Source organism: Schistocerca serialis, chromosome 4, assembly GCF_023864345.2.
Source record: "Schistocerca serialis cubense isolate TAMUIC-IGC-003099 chromosome 4, iqSchSeri2.2, whole genome shotgun sequence".
NCBI lineage: Eukaryota > Metazoa > Arthropoda > Insecta > Orthoptera > Acrididae > Schistocerca > Schistocerca serialis.
In genome coordinates, this window is record NC_064641.1 from 871,660,214 (window position 1) to 871,675,253 (window position 15,040).

The window sequence follows — 15,040 nt, forward strand, 5'->3', positions numbered from 1 at the left end:
TAGATTTCGCAGTGATAGTCTATAGTCGGGCATTGTCATGCTGAAGGTCAGAGTGCTACATCTTTCTTCGCCAGTACACGCTCTTTGGCCACTACACGAGTCCAAGTGCGGAAGTCAGGTTTGCAGGTAGAAAAGGAATTAGAATATTTCATCAAAATATTATATGCATTAGAGATAAGGTCAGTGATCTACTTATAGATGTTGACTCTGACAATATTTATGTATCGGAGTACCACTTAAATAATTTGACAATTCATAGGCTTCCTTCACCAGGATACAGATTAGCCGGTTATTTTGCAGGTAGTTTTTGCATTTCAGAATACTTCTGCTCAAGCTAGAGGCGGTTCATTGTTCCATTTTTTTGGAAGAACCAAAAATGAGTGTTATGCTGTGACTTATATATCAATTTTGTATATGATAGTACAAGAAAAAGGATGTTAGTAGATCTCCTAAACTCGGATGATATGATGCAGACTGTGTTTTTTTTTAAACCAAGATGCAGGGGAACAGTAACACTAAAAAGCTTTTGTACTCAGACAAATGTCACATATCGTTACAAACTATGTAGAAAAGCTAATCCAACGGCAATAGAAATATTTTAAACCTCATTAAGGTACTGTAGTAGCAGGATGTCTATAGTGCAGATAACACATATGACAAATGTAATCCTTTCCTTAACACATTTCTCATGCTCTTTGAGAGTTGCTATCCATCAGAACGTACTAAAAAGGGTACTAGCAGTAAAAGGTAGCTTGGGTGGCTGACTAGTGGGATAAGGATATCATGTAGAACAAAGCGGGAATTATATCAACACAATTACAATAACGAAGAAATCAAATGCACTTATTGATACAATGTTGGTCAGAAGCTAAAATTTTCTCACAGTCCATAAAGACAGTCCTGATCGTTTATCACAGTAAAATACCAGTGTTCTTCTCAAAGTCTGAGCAGTAAAAGGAAATGCACATGGCAGTAGTGGATTTCCATGCAGTCTTGAAGAAGTAGTGTTGTCCTTCCAACAGAAAGACAATGCTGACTCTTGACATGCTGACAGGTAACTGGTCACTACAGAGCAAACCCACAGCAGAGTCAGTCGAAGTTATGAAGTATATTGGTAGGTAGTTCATCACAGAGCAGACCACTGTAGTCCTGGTAGAGATTTCGGTATTGGTGGGCCACCAGAGGTGCAGATCCACTGCAGTCCTTGTAGAAATAATGGTATTGGTGGGTCATCAAAGGTGCAGACCCACTGCAGTGCTTGTAGAAATAAAGGTATTGGTGGGGCATCAAAGATGCAGACCCACTGTTGTCCTTGTAGAGATGGCCAGCAGCCATCTGTTGTGACTGTGCAGGTGCACAATCACCATTTAAGAGTCTTGTGGATAATATAGCAAGTCCATAACCACCACTTGTGCACTCACAAAGTTTTTGGAATTGTCCTTAGAACCAGCAATGCTGTTATCCAGTCCCTTTCTGAATTATTGACACACGTGCAAACACTAACAGTCCCTACTTCTCACATATTGTACATATACCATGACCAACAGAAATGTGTCCAGTGAAATGGAACTTACAAGTTAATAATATGATGAACTGGTGTCAATTACAATTTTATAACATAAGAATACAATTACAAAGGTACATAATACATCATTAAAGAACATAACAATACAGACAACATATGTAGTACAGGCTTTACAGAAGAATCGAAATAACATATATATCAGTGTTACAGGAACTATGACATAAGTACATATATAAAATAATGAAAATAGTTTTCGAAACATTAATTTCACACATGAGCATTGAAACAGAATAGAATAAATAATGTATAAACATCTTTACACAGAAAATAACATATTCTACAACATAACTCTTACTAGCTAAAAACATTAAGACAGGAAAAACACAAATTCCCAATTGTGTAATAACACAAAAATACAGGACAGGGTTTGTTTTCAGTGTGACATTTGGTACTGCAGTCCACCCCAAGCTTCATTCCATATATCTTTCCTCTTATTTCAACATTTGTTTCCACCAAAAAAATTCTATCCAAGCATGCTTTCTGTGTTTATATGTTCACACATTTCTTACCTCATTATTTATTTACCATTATCTGACCTCATCATTTATTTCCAAGAAAATCCTACCTAAACCTGTTGTCCCTAAACCCTACTTTTTAGGTTCATATCCTCTTTCAAAATACTTTTTTGGCCAAACCATTTTCTTATAGCTTCTCAATGCATTTCTTCCAATTCATCACAACTTGTTCTCTTATATGGCCTACCCCATCTTAAGCTAACTTAAATCTACTGAGCTCAGATGCTAAACTAAGGTACGAGGCAATGCAGCAGCACAAAACAATTAACACAAACAGCAATGACAAAAAATGCAGATTTGCAAAGCAAGCAGCATTATAGAAATTAGCAAAGCAATTGCAATATTACAACTAATATAAGGCAATGTGCAGCAAACAAGAAAAATAAATCAGTAGTAAAACTGGCTTAACAAAGTAATACAAAGTGAAATTCAGTAGCGCTATGCCTGGCAAACAGCAGCAGCAAATGCAATAGCTTATATCTAAACATGACATAGCTCAAGCAGAAAAAATATTACAGTAAAAATGGCCATGTTTAATACCTATGTCACATCTTAACACTAGGGTGATGCATCACGAGAACTTACACTAGCAGATAAGTTACCAAATAGTAAAAAATTTATTTATGCAATTCCTGTGAAGGGAAATGTCTATTTATGTGGCCTCGTTTTCTTGGAAGTAGATCATAAATTTATAATTGACTGGATCTGTAGGCATAAAATAACTATATTAGTACATCTATTAAATTTTATTTTAACCAATGCTGCAGTGCAGCTAGAAACTAGATATTAAACAAAATGAGTAAATAAATACATAAAGCAAGCCATATGGCATTTCTCTCAACTAGCAAGACAATAGCCGTGAAATGTTTCTCATCGTTTCATTAGGCATTTTAGTAAATATCATAAATTAAGAGCTCCACAGTATAATCATATGTTTTCAAGTTTGAGCGTGTCGTATTTGCGATGCTTTCTACAAAGGAATGTCAATAGCAAGGATAATGGCCTCTTTCTTTTTCTCCACCTGTGCCTCTGAAAGGCACACACTAATGGCTTTTTTCCAGGCGACTGTCGTGCAGCTGGGTGCCCACAACTCATTATGTGAAGGTGGTCACTTAACTTTCTTACTGAAATATTTACGACACCAGTTTGCATTACAGTGACAGTCTCATATAAAAAATTTCACAGCTCGAGAATTTGCGTTGCAAATGTGTAGAAACAAAATCCTATGAATATAACAGTGTTCAAAAAGTTTTCGTTGGCATTGTGATACATTCACGCATTTACACACATTTCATAACTCTTAAAGTACGATTCTAGGTTTCCAGCATCCTTTTCCACAAATCAGAGTCCCTAAACACTACTCATTATTCATATACATATTCGTCGACACTTCTTCAATATTTCATCATAATAAATACGTAGCATAATCAAATTCCTCATATACGTTAGCATCATCTTATTGATCATAAACATACCTCAACAGCATAATACACATCGTCGTCATAAAAATAACATCATAACACCTCAGTCAAATCTCAAAAACGTCGTAGCTTCTGAAATAATGTCAAAACCTAAAAAATATTCTCTGCTCATTTCAATAGTGTCATCTAACTCAAACATACTTTAAAATCATGCTCCCTTACCAAATACATCATTCAACGCTCTCAAAGTATCACAATGGTTCCGAAAAAATATGATCAGTTCACAAAGTACAGACAAAATACAATTTCGTAAGTGTGAAGTAATCCAACTCTGTAATTGCGTGTACATGGTCACTGACGTAGTAAAAAAAATGTTTATCTCTCAGTTAAATGATCAGACAGCTGTGTAATTTGTGTGTTAGAGAAATATGGTACCGATGTGTAAAGTTGTATAAGCAAATACCATATTAGCTAGGGCTCCTTGTGCTTGCCAAACAAATGGTACACAAAGTAAGTGTGTAACCGTCACGTGTTACAGATTACAGCAATGGAATGAAATGTATCACGGAAGACCTTTGTATCATTGTACTTCAAATATCTTTAAAATAAATGTTTTAAGTACAAAATTAATCACTCAAATACGTGTACTGTAGCGCTAAACTGTACGTCTTGTAAGATAATCTCTGTGGAAGTGTCGTAGTTATCGTCCTCCGAAAGCTAAGTTCCGCAAAAGTCAATGTACTTACCTCATGATAAACAAAAGTGAAATGCTTTGCGTATAGATATATTAGTTATTACGCTTATTGCCGTGATGAAGAAAGTACTGTGCTGTAACGTATTGTTGTGCTACAGAAAAGGCTGTCTCATTGTAGCTATACCACAAAAGTTACTACTAAAACATGTTTTACTTTCCAGAACAATACAGAAAAACTGTGCGGATATAAAACACAAACACTGCAAAAGCAACATTGTAAATTGTCACTCATTAGTAGCGTCATGATAAAATCGTGTAGCTGTCACATAAACTAACCACTGTGTCATCTTGTATCTCACTGAAAGTACTTTAAATCCAGAATGTATTTTCAAGTAAACCGAAATGTTGCATTAAAATCTCATTAGCAGTACCAGTATATGTTCTAACAACGTAACCTCCCCATCGCACCCCTCTCCGATTTAGTTATAAGTCGGCACAGTGGATAGGCCTTGAAAAACTGAACACAGGTCAATCGAGAAAACAGGAAGAAGTTGTGTGGAACTATAAAAAAATAAGCAAAATATACAAACTGAGTAGTCGACACGAACATATGGAACATCAAGGACAATGTAAGTTCGGGAGTGCCGTGGTCCCGTGGTTAGCGTGAGCAGCCGTGGAACGAGAGGTCCTTGGTTCAACTCTCCCCTCGAGCAAAAAATTTTTCTTTATTTTGGCAAAGTTATGATCTGTCCATTCGTTCATTGACGTCTCTGTTCACTGTAATAAGTTTAGTGTCTGTGTTTTGCGACCGCACCGCAAAACCGTGCGATTAGTAGACGAAAGGACGTGCCTCTCCAATGGGAACCGAAAACATTTGACCGCAAGGTCATACGTCAACCGATTCCTCCACAGGAAAACGAGTATGATATATTTTATACGACACTGGTGACGGCATGTGCGTCACATGACAGGAATATGTTGTCGACCCACCTAACTTGTACACTTGGCGAATGGGTAAAAAGATTATTCTACCTTGCCCGATTTAGGTTTTCTTGTGGATGTGATAATTACTCCCAAAAAAGTGATGAAAACATAAGAATTTGTCACATAAACTGCAACACATGAATCCAAAAGTCTCACAGTCGCACACTTTTCCCTGTGCTTTGTCAAAACATATGTTTTTAACGTTTTCAAATTTTTCCGTGTGTATACCGTCAAATTCTGCATATGTCCAAGCAAATCTGAAAATGTCCTGGAATTTTGGAGAGCGAAGTTGATTATGTGTGAGTGCCGGAACTTTGATAATTGTCTGAAAATAAAAAATTAAACTTTTTGCTCGAAGGAAGACTTGAACCAGAGACCTCACGCCCCACAGCTGCTCACGCTAACCACGGGACAACAGCGCTCCTTAGTTCTGGCTATCCTTGATGTTGCCTATACTGTGCATGGACTAATCTGTTTGTATATTTTGCTTATTTTTTCATAGTTTCACACAACTTCTTCCTGTTTTCTCGATTGATCTGTGTTCAGTTTTTCTAGGTCTATCCACTGTGGCAACTTATAACTCAATCTGAGGGGGGTGTGATGGGGAGGTTCCCTTGTAAGTATGTAAGCCTTATATTCGTTACGTAATCGTGCAACTAACAAAGCAAGAATTTACAAATAACAACACTGTGTCGTCTGATCAGTATAACAATGTATTCGTAATTTCTGTTTAAATAAATTCTCTTGGTTCTTGACTGGATATTTAACTTCAAACATTGTTGCATGATAACAGTTTCTAAGTCTGAAAATGCATACTGGAAATGTGAAGTGAAAAGTTTTATGGCAAAGACAAAGTTAAAAAGCAGATTATCTTTCAATAAACGGTTTTACATGTGAAATGTGGTGTAAACCTTTACTCTTCCTAGTACGCAGAGTTTCAACTTCAACGCAATTATCATGTGGTATACGTCGGATTCTGTGAGGTCCATTGTAAACTAGAAAGAATTTGTGACTCAAGTGTTTCTTCTTATGTGACAATGAATGAGCTTTAACGAGAACTTTCTGACCAATATATAATTTCTTTTCATTTGCTTTATCGTGTAGTTTTATCCTTTTGTCTGCTGCAGATTTTATATTTTTAAGAGCCAAATCAATTATGTCTTTGTGTCGAAGTTTACGTGTATTCGGGAAAGGTACAAGCTCTCTTATTCTGTTCGGTGGTTCTTCATTCTTCAGTACAAGAGTAGGTGGTAAAGCAGTGGAATCATGAGGTATTTCATTCAGCACATTTTGAAATAAGTGTAAATATCTGTCCCAATGCTGATGCTTTCTGTGACAATAAAGTCTGCAAAGCTTATTTATTTCTTTCATAATCCGTTCAGACGGGTGGTGGGTACAATGAAATAAAAACAGGTTTGATTTTATGATTCCGAAGCATGCGTGACCAAACAGCAGATCTGAATTGCTGTCCATTATCTGAAATTACTTTAGCAACGTGGCCAACTTCACGTAAGAAATTTTTAACATAGGCGTTGGATACAGACCGTCCAGTGGCTTTACGTAACGGAGTGAAAGAAACAAATTTTGAAGTAAGTTCAACAGCGACTAGAACGTACGAAAATCCATTCGATGTTCTGACAAGGGGTCCCAAGAGATCAACAGCAGCAAATTCTTTTAATTTAGAGGGAATAATAGGAAACAACAGAGCACGATGTGAGACAGTAGATGGTTTCGCCTTTTGACAAAGTTTACAAATACACAAGACTCTTCGAATTCTCTTTTCCATATTGTTAAAATAACAAGTCGTTCGAAGAATATGATAACATTTTCGTGGACCAAAATGTGCATACCTGAAATGAATGTACCAAATGAGCTTATTAACAAAATCGTCTGGAATGCAAAGTACCCATAGGTTGTCATCAACAGTGCAGTGTTTGAAGAGTATGTTGTTTCTAACCAGGTAATAATGCCGAATCTGAGTCTTTTCATGCCATTTACTTTTGATGTCTTTCCAAATCGGATCTTTATCTTGTTCATGAGCAATGTCCTTTAAAGATGTGATGAAGTTTTCAAAGGCGACTTTCTGAATGTAAAGAATACTGAAATTTTTCTCGAGGTTGCCCTCTGTATTACTTTTCTCAAGCCCAGCCGGTGCGCGCGACAGTGCGTCCGCAACAATGTTCTCCTTGCCGGGAATGTAGACTATTGTGAAGTGGAATTCTTGCAGAAACAATGCCCAACGTTTCAACCTGTCATGATTTAATTTTGAAGACATAAGAAATTGTAATGCACGATGATCACTGTACACTTTTACGTGCTTACCAGAAAGAAAGAAACGGAATTTGTTAAATGCCCAAACGATAGCTAAAGCTTCTAATTCAGTAACGGAATAATTTTTTTTCAGATTTTGTTAGCACTCGGCTAGCAAAAGCAATGGTTTTCAGAACAGTAGTGTCATTTTCTGTGGCTTCTTGAAATAAATGGGCACCAAGACCGACTTTAGAAGAATCCTTGCTAAGGCAGAAATCTTGTGACAGATCTGGATGAGCTAGTATTGGCGCGTTAAGTAGCGATTCTTTCAAAGAATTGAATTCCAACTGTGCTTGTTCGTCCCAGTTCGAAATAGTATTTTTTCCGTTGAGAGAACAAAGTTTTGGTGTAACTAAAATTTGCATATTCAGAAAACGACGGTAAAAATTTACGAGACCTAGAAAACTGCGGACTTGTTTTTTTGTGGATGGAACTGGAATGGCTCTGATTGCTTCTAACTTTTCAGGATCCGGCTGAATGCCTTCAGAAGAAATAATATGTCCCAAAAACTTCACCTTTGTCCTACCGAATTCAGACTTTTCCAAGTTAACTGCAATTCCAAATTCTGCAAAAATATGTAACACGCTGTTGAGGATGCGATTGTGTTGTTCCCATGAGGCTTCTGCTATCAGAATATCGTCCACATATAAGGTGATGTGACGTTTTAAGAACTCAGGTAATATGGAATTTAGCCCGTGAATGAATGCTGCCGAAGAAATGTTCAAACCAAAAGGAAGTTTCCGAAACTGATAACAAACGCCGAAACAAAGGAAAGCTGTGTATTTTCTACATTCTGGAAGAAGTTCGATCTGATAAAAGCTGGATCTGAGATCAATAGAAGACAACACTTTTACACCATTAAAATTTTGAAGAAGTTCTTCCAACGTTTGCGGCCTGTCTGTTTCAGGAATGATGATAGTATTGATTTGTCTCGAATCTAAGACAAGCCTGATCGATCGCTTTTCTTCTCAACAACATGTAATGGATTGTTGTATGAGCTTACTGCAGGCTCAATAATGCCCTCGTCAAGCATAGATTGTATTTCTGTTCTAACACGGTCCCTATAATGTGCTGGAATTACGTATGGTCTAACACAAAATTTAGTATGCTCACGAACACGTAATTGGTATTGAAATCCCTTGATTGTTCCTGTTTTGTGAGTAAAAACTGTGGAATGTGCTTGTAAAATCTCAAAAAGGTCTTGCCTATCACTGTCATTACAATTCTCAATTGTTTGAATTTTATTCTGAATTAACTCATTAGTATCAAATGCGCGGTCGATATCATCCCTGTCAGTACTTGCAGAGTGATTGTTAGTGTCAAGTTCCGTCGAAAATTCCGAACAGTTGTCTAACAGGAGGTAAAGCCGATTAATTTCTTCGTCATGGTTTGAGAGCCAATCTTCAAATTTCAAAGCTATTGACCTACCTTCTTTCTCTAAACTTATTTCAGCATCGAGAAAGTTTAAGATTACATTGTATGCATTCAAAAAGTCTACTCCCAATATAATTTCCGTCGACAATAATGGAACAATAAGACAGTTCATAGAGAAGCTGTGGCTTTGACAAAAGAATTCTAAGTTGGTTTGTTGGCGTACATCTACACTTTTTCCAAAGGTTGCACCTTGTAATTTAATCTTACGTAACGAAAGTGTGGGACAATCGTTCGATTTGTTGCATTTGCTAAAGGCTGTTTCACTAATTACTGAAATGGGACTGCCAGAGTCAAGTACTGCCGTAAATTTTACGTCATTTACTGTAATGTGAATCACAGGATATGGAATGTTGTTATGTTTTACGTCGTGCTCCTGGAGTAAGATGTTCCTAATGTCTTCCATTTTTACGTAATTACTAGCTACGGCAGCTGCGTCGTCAGTTTCATAAGTACGTTTTGTGGCTGCCAGCGGTATGAGTCATTGCCTATTGTGTATTTGTTGGCGCGCGTCGTTATTGGAATTTGGAGACCTAACTTCTACAAATTCACCTTGTCGAGAGGGCCCTGCTCTGTTTGAATCCCGCCAGTTCTGATGGAATTCAGATCTGTCACGATCATATCGTCTGTCCTCGTCATGTCGGTAGATTCCATAGTTTCTTTCTTGTCGGTCACGTGGTGGAGAACTTCTCCCTGAATCTTAACTGCGCGCTGGACCATTCCGTCTAAAGTTATTCTGTCTCCCTTGATAATAATTATTTTGGTTCCCAAATTGTCTGTTTCTCTGATTGTCTCTGTGATAGTCACTACCGCAGAGAGGTGATCTTTCCTTGTAGTTATTACTACTCTGCCAACGGTTGTCGTACGGGTGGTGTCTGTTTTGGTCACGATTTGTGTTGTGAGAATAGCCTTGTCGTGTCCAGTTATTATTTCTTTCGTCGCGGAATTGCGACGGATGTGACCTGTAATTGTTGTGTTCCTGTTTTCGCGTTCCGCGATTGTCAGTGTCAATTTCTAATTCTTGTAAGAGTCCCTGAAAAGCTTCAATGTCGTCTTTGCAACGTCCTGCAAAATAATATGTCGTACATGTTCAGGTAATTTGATTAAGCAAATGCGGATGAGTTCTGAGAGGCTGTATGGGTTTGACAGGTACTGATTCTTGTGCAACATGTCTTCAAAATATTTCACAAGACTGGAAAATTCAGATTGTTCGAAATGTTTCATCATTATGATGCTATGTTTTACTCGGTCTAGTGTAGCTTGAGACCAATATGCTGAGAGGAAGGCATGGTAAAATTCTCCTTCACTGTGACAATCGTGAATGACCGATCGCATTCTTACAGCTGGTTCATTCTCTAAACAACCACACATAAATTCTAATCTGTGCTCTAATGACCAGTTGGGAGGAAAACAATGAGAGAATTGATGGAGCCACGCTTGTGGATGAATGTCGTTGCCAGAATTCTTAAATGTTTTAAATTTACGTGTAGTAATGAACAGCTTATAGTCAAAATCATCATGTCGGCGAGTCGCATATCGGTCATTGTTACGTCGTTTCGGCGGTTCCATTTCAAAATTCGGTCCACCTTGCCAATTTCTTTCATAGTTTCCGAAATGCGCTGTGTTATTATTTTGTGGCTGTTCCGTATTTCTATGTCCCTCTTCCTGTATTGTGGCGCGAGTGTCCTCTGAAATACATAATTCTTGTATTATCTGTGTCAGCTGATCTTGTACTTCCCGGATTTCTCTTTGGTGTTGCGTATTAATTTGATTCTGATTTTGTTTGAATTTCCTAATTTGTTCGCACTCTTCTGTGTCATTAAAGACTACCGGTTTTGTGTCATACAGATTATCATCTACCTTCGTAGATAAATTATGTAGCTGATCCGAAAGTTCAACTACTTTCTCTGATAATGAACTAATTTCCTCCATGTGTCTTTCTGAACCAATTTTCAGAGTATCTACTGTGTCCTTTAAGTTTTCCTGAGTTTTTGCAAGTTGCGTAACCGAATCGGTAGATGCAACTGAGTCTATTTTACCTTGCAAGGTCTCATGATTTTCATGAACAATAATTTGCAGTTCTTTTATGGTTGCTTCGTGATTCTGTAATGCATTTTCATGCCGCGCAAAAATAGGTTGGAAATGCTCACAAATTTGTGTTTTTACGTCATTACAGACTTTTTGACAGTTCGCTTCGATTTTATGTAACTCAGTAGTTAAATCTTCACGTGTTTGTTCAAGCGTGGCGTCTAACTTACGAAGATTTTGTTTCATTGTGTCTAACTTTTGAAGATTTTGTCCCATTTGTTTCTGATTTTGTTCAAGCATTGTGTTTAACTTTTGTAGCCTTTGTCCCATTTGTTGCATTAACTGTAATAACAGTGCACTGGTGTCTGAAACATGTTCCTCAGTGCTATTCGGCAGTGCATTTGAGCTGGCAATATTCGCATTTTAAAAGCAGAAAATGTGTCTTGATTTATTTGAGAAAACGGTGAGGACGCAAAACCTGAATCTACAGTATTTGCAAGATTGTGTCCTGTCATTTCGGAATCCTAAGGCGAGCTGTTGCCGACCGATCGATCGATAATGCTTCCCTGTTCACTAAGTGTTTCACTGTGTACACCATTATTTGCAGCCCGCTCGATTTCCCTATGCACAATTACCAAATTACTACTTTGAAAATTAGTTAATTCATTACATGGTGGCGCTAACACACTGCTTTCGTCTTCACTGTCATTTCTCAGTTTACTTTCGAGCCTAGTATTACGATTTATACACGCCATTATTGTCACAATATTTCACACGACAAGACAGAAAAACACAATTTGAAGAGCAAAAATAAGAGAACACATTAACATAGCACTGAAAATAATATCTAGTTAATTGCAAGCGCAGCTGCGAAATACTTGGTGCAAATCTACATGCATGCCACAACAACAATGAAAGACAGCAACTACAAAGGAGATTCTCTCTACAATTACGCGCTAGCAATAAACAATAGCTACACTAATTACACAAACTACAAGAAAAAAATTTAGAAGATTTCAGTGAGGTATCGTCGGCTAAGGGTCGACATATGAAACATCCCCTTAGAACAATTATACATGACTGTCCTTAAACTGACACACAATATTTTTAGCGCAACGCAATCTGACTTTCAATAATCCCTACAAAAGAATGGCCCTGACTAACATTAACCTATACCTTTCACAAATCACTTACCTCACAAAAATCTTCGTTACTCGAACTACTGCAATACAGCGAGCGCCACTACTGCCAGCTACATAAAAGATTCAAACTACGAAAGGCACTAACTATTGTTAGGCATAGTTAGCAAATGAAAGATTTTAATAGAGAACAAACAATGTATTTACCTTAATAGTGTTGAAAAATCATAATATACATAGCAGTTCATGACATCCAGTCTTACAAATTTCAAAACTCCGCCATTTCTCTCCCCACATCCACCACTGCTGGCGGCTCACCTCCAACTGCGCAACGCTACGCGCTGTTCACATCCAGCTGCCCAACACTACAATGGCAGACAACAACGCAAACTAGCCACAGACTGCACACAGCACAGCCAGTGATTTTCATACAGAGCGCTACGTAACGTTGCCAATAAGAAAACATAAACAGCCTACTTACAAGATCACCACCATTTTCATATTTTTAACACAAACATATGGTGAATTTCGACCAAGAATTCGCGAATCTCTTTGTGACAACATCAAAATCTGCTACACAATCGTCTGACCAGGTCAAAAGGTTTTTTAAGATATCTTCTTTTCCAGTGAGGAAGAAAAATCTGAATTGTTGTTAGAATCTTAGGGCTTTCAAAGTGAAGGAACGGCACAGAGCATCGTACTTGAGGACAAGGACCTTGTTCGTACGGCGATCCCAAAGGACTCGACGGCCCAAGTACATTCCTGAAATGTATACGGCTTTCGAAGTTGGAAAAAGTTTGTGAGAAGATTTTCAGATCTAGTTCTGCTGAATAATGTTGATGTCAATCTCCATTTCGGAATCACAGATAACCGATGTACTGAAACATGCCTGATGCAAATCAGAATATTTAGAGAAACACGCTTAACAGTTTGATATCCTGCTAAATTGTGTTCTCCGTCATGTAGCGTATGTGAAGAACTTTGGTTCATTTTATGTTCATAGTGCAAGAAGAAGTTATGTTATAAGCATCTTGAAAGCTTCTTTACTTTCCGTTGTAACAAAAGTTTTCCTGTGAGATTTTAGTTTCTCCAGGTGTACACAATGTTCAAATAATTTACGGCATACAGCCGTGTGCCGCCATCGATAACCGCCGATATTCCGACAGGAGCATACCCTGCTATTTTTAATGCAAAACTACAGCAAGGAAGCGCTTTCGAAGTCAATTTAAAACCTCGGTTTTCAGAGTAACTTTGTATAGATAACACACACACACACACACACACACACACACACACACACACACACACTGTAAACACCAGCGCCATCGCAAACTACAGTTGACCGACGTTAGAAGCTATCGATAATGAAATTAATAATCAACGTGTGCGTAGCATAAACACTGACCCTCTGTTTTCTGACGAAGGGGAGAGCAGGATTCGACGCAAAATTTAAACAAAAACCACCATCTCCCTTTGTAAGATTACTTGCCAATTTAATTTCAACGGCTTCCTTAATAGCACTTTCCCAGTATCTGTAAGTGCATGCCAGAACCTCCATGTTTTTATATTCCATAGGATGACCGGTAACGAGACATTGTTCTGCAACAGCGGATTTGTTCGGCTGTTGTAAGCGTGTGTGGCGAATACCAGTTTCGACATGTGTTGACCTGCACGTGAGTTTCACTCAATGACAAATACTAGCAGCAAACAGATGAGAAGACCGTCGTCACCTATTATTGGCAGTTTGTGTATGGAAGATTTCGAGAGAAGTGCCTTGCAGTTGACAGCTTTGCAACTTGCGTGTCTTCCAGTTATGTAGACGATAATTTTGTTATTAGGTTTCATGGCAGCTGAGAATTTGAAAGACTTTTTACAGCATCTAAATTCAATCCACCAGAATATTTGAAACTTCCTGGCAGATTAAAACTGTGTGTGCCGGACCGAGACTCGAACTCGGGACCTTTGCCATTCGCGGGCAAGTGCTCTACTGACTGAGCTACCCAAGCACGACTCACGCCCCGTCCTCACAGCTTTAATTCTGCCAGTACCTCGTCTCCCACCTTCCAAACTTCACAGAAGCTCTTCTGCTAACCATGCAGAACTAGCACTCCTGGAAGAAAGGATATTGCAGAGACATTGCTTAGCCCTAGCCTGGGGGATGTTTCCAGAATGAGATTTTCACTTTGCGGTGGAGTGTACGCTGATCAGAAACTTCATGGCAGATTGAAACTGTCAGCCGGACTGAGACTCGAACTCGGGACCTTTGCCTTTCGCGGACAAGTGCTCTACTGACTGAGCTAACCAAGCACAACTCACGACCCGCCCTGACAGCTACAATTCTGAGAGTATCTCACCTCCTATCATCCAAACTTCACAGAAGCTCTTCTGAGAACCATGCAAAACTAGCACTCCTGGAAGAAAGGATATTGCGGACACACGGCATAGCCACAACCTGGGGGGATGTTTCCTGAATGAGGTTTTCACTCTTCAGCTGAGTGTATGCTGGTATGAAACTTCCTGGCACATTAAGGGAAAATAGGAGGCGAGGTACTGGCAGAATTGAAGCTCTGAGAATAGGTCGTGAGTCGTGCTTGGGTAGCTCAGGTGGTAGAGCACTTGTCTGTGAAAGGCAAAGGTCCCGAGTTCTCGGTCCGGCACACAGTTTTAATCTGCCAGGAAGTTTCATATCAGCGCACACTCCGCTGCAGAGTGAAAATCTCATTCTAGAAACATACCCCAGGCTAAGCCATGTCTCCGCAACATCCTTTCTTACAGGAGTGCTAGTTCTGCTAGGTATGCAGGAGAGCTTTTCATATCAGCGCACACTCCGCTGCAGAGTGAAAATCTCATTCTAGAAACATACCCCAGGCTAAGCCATGTCTCCGCAACATCCTTTCTTACAGGAGTGCTAGTTCTGCTAGGTATGCAGGAGA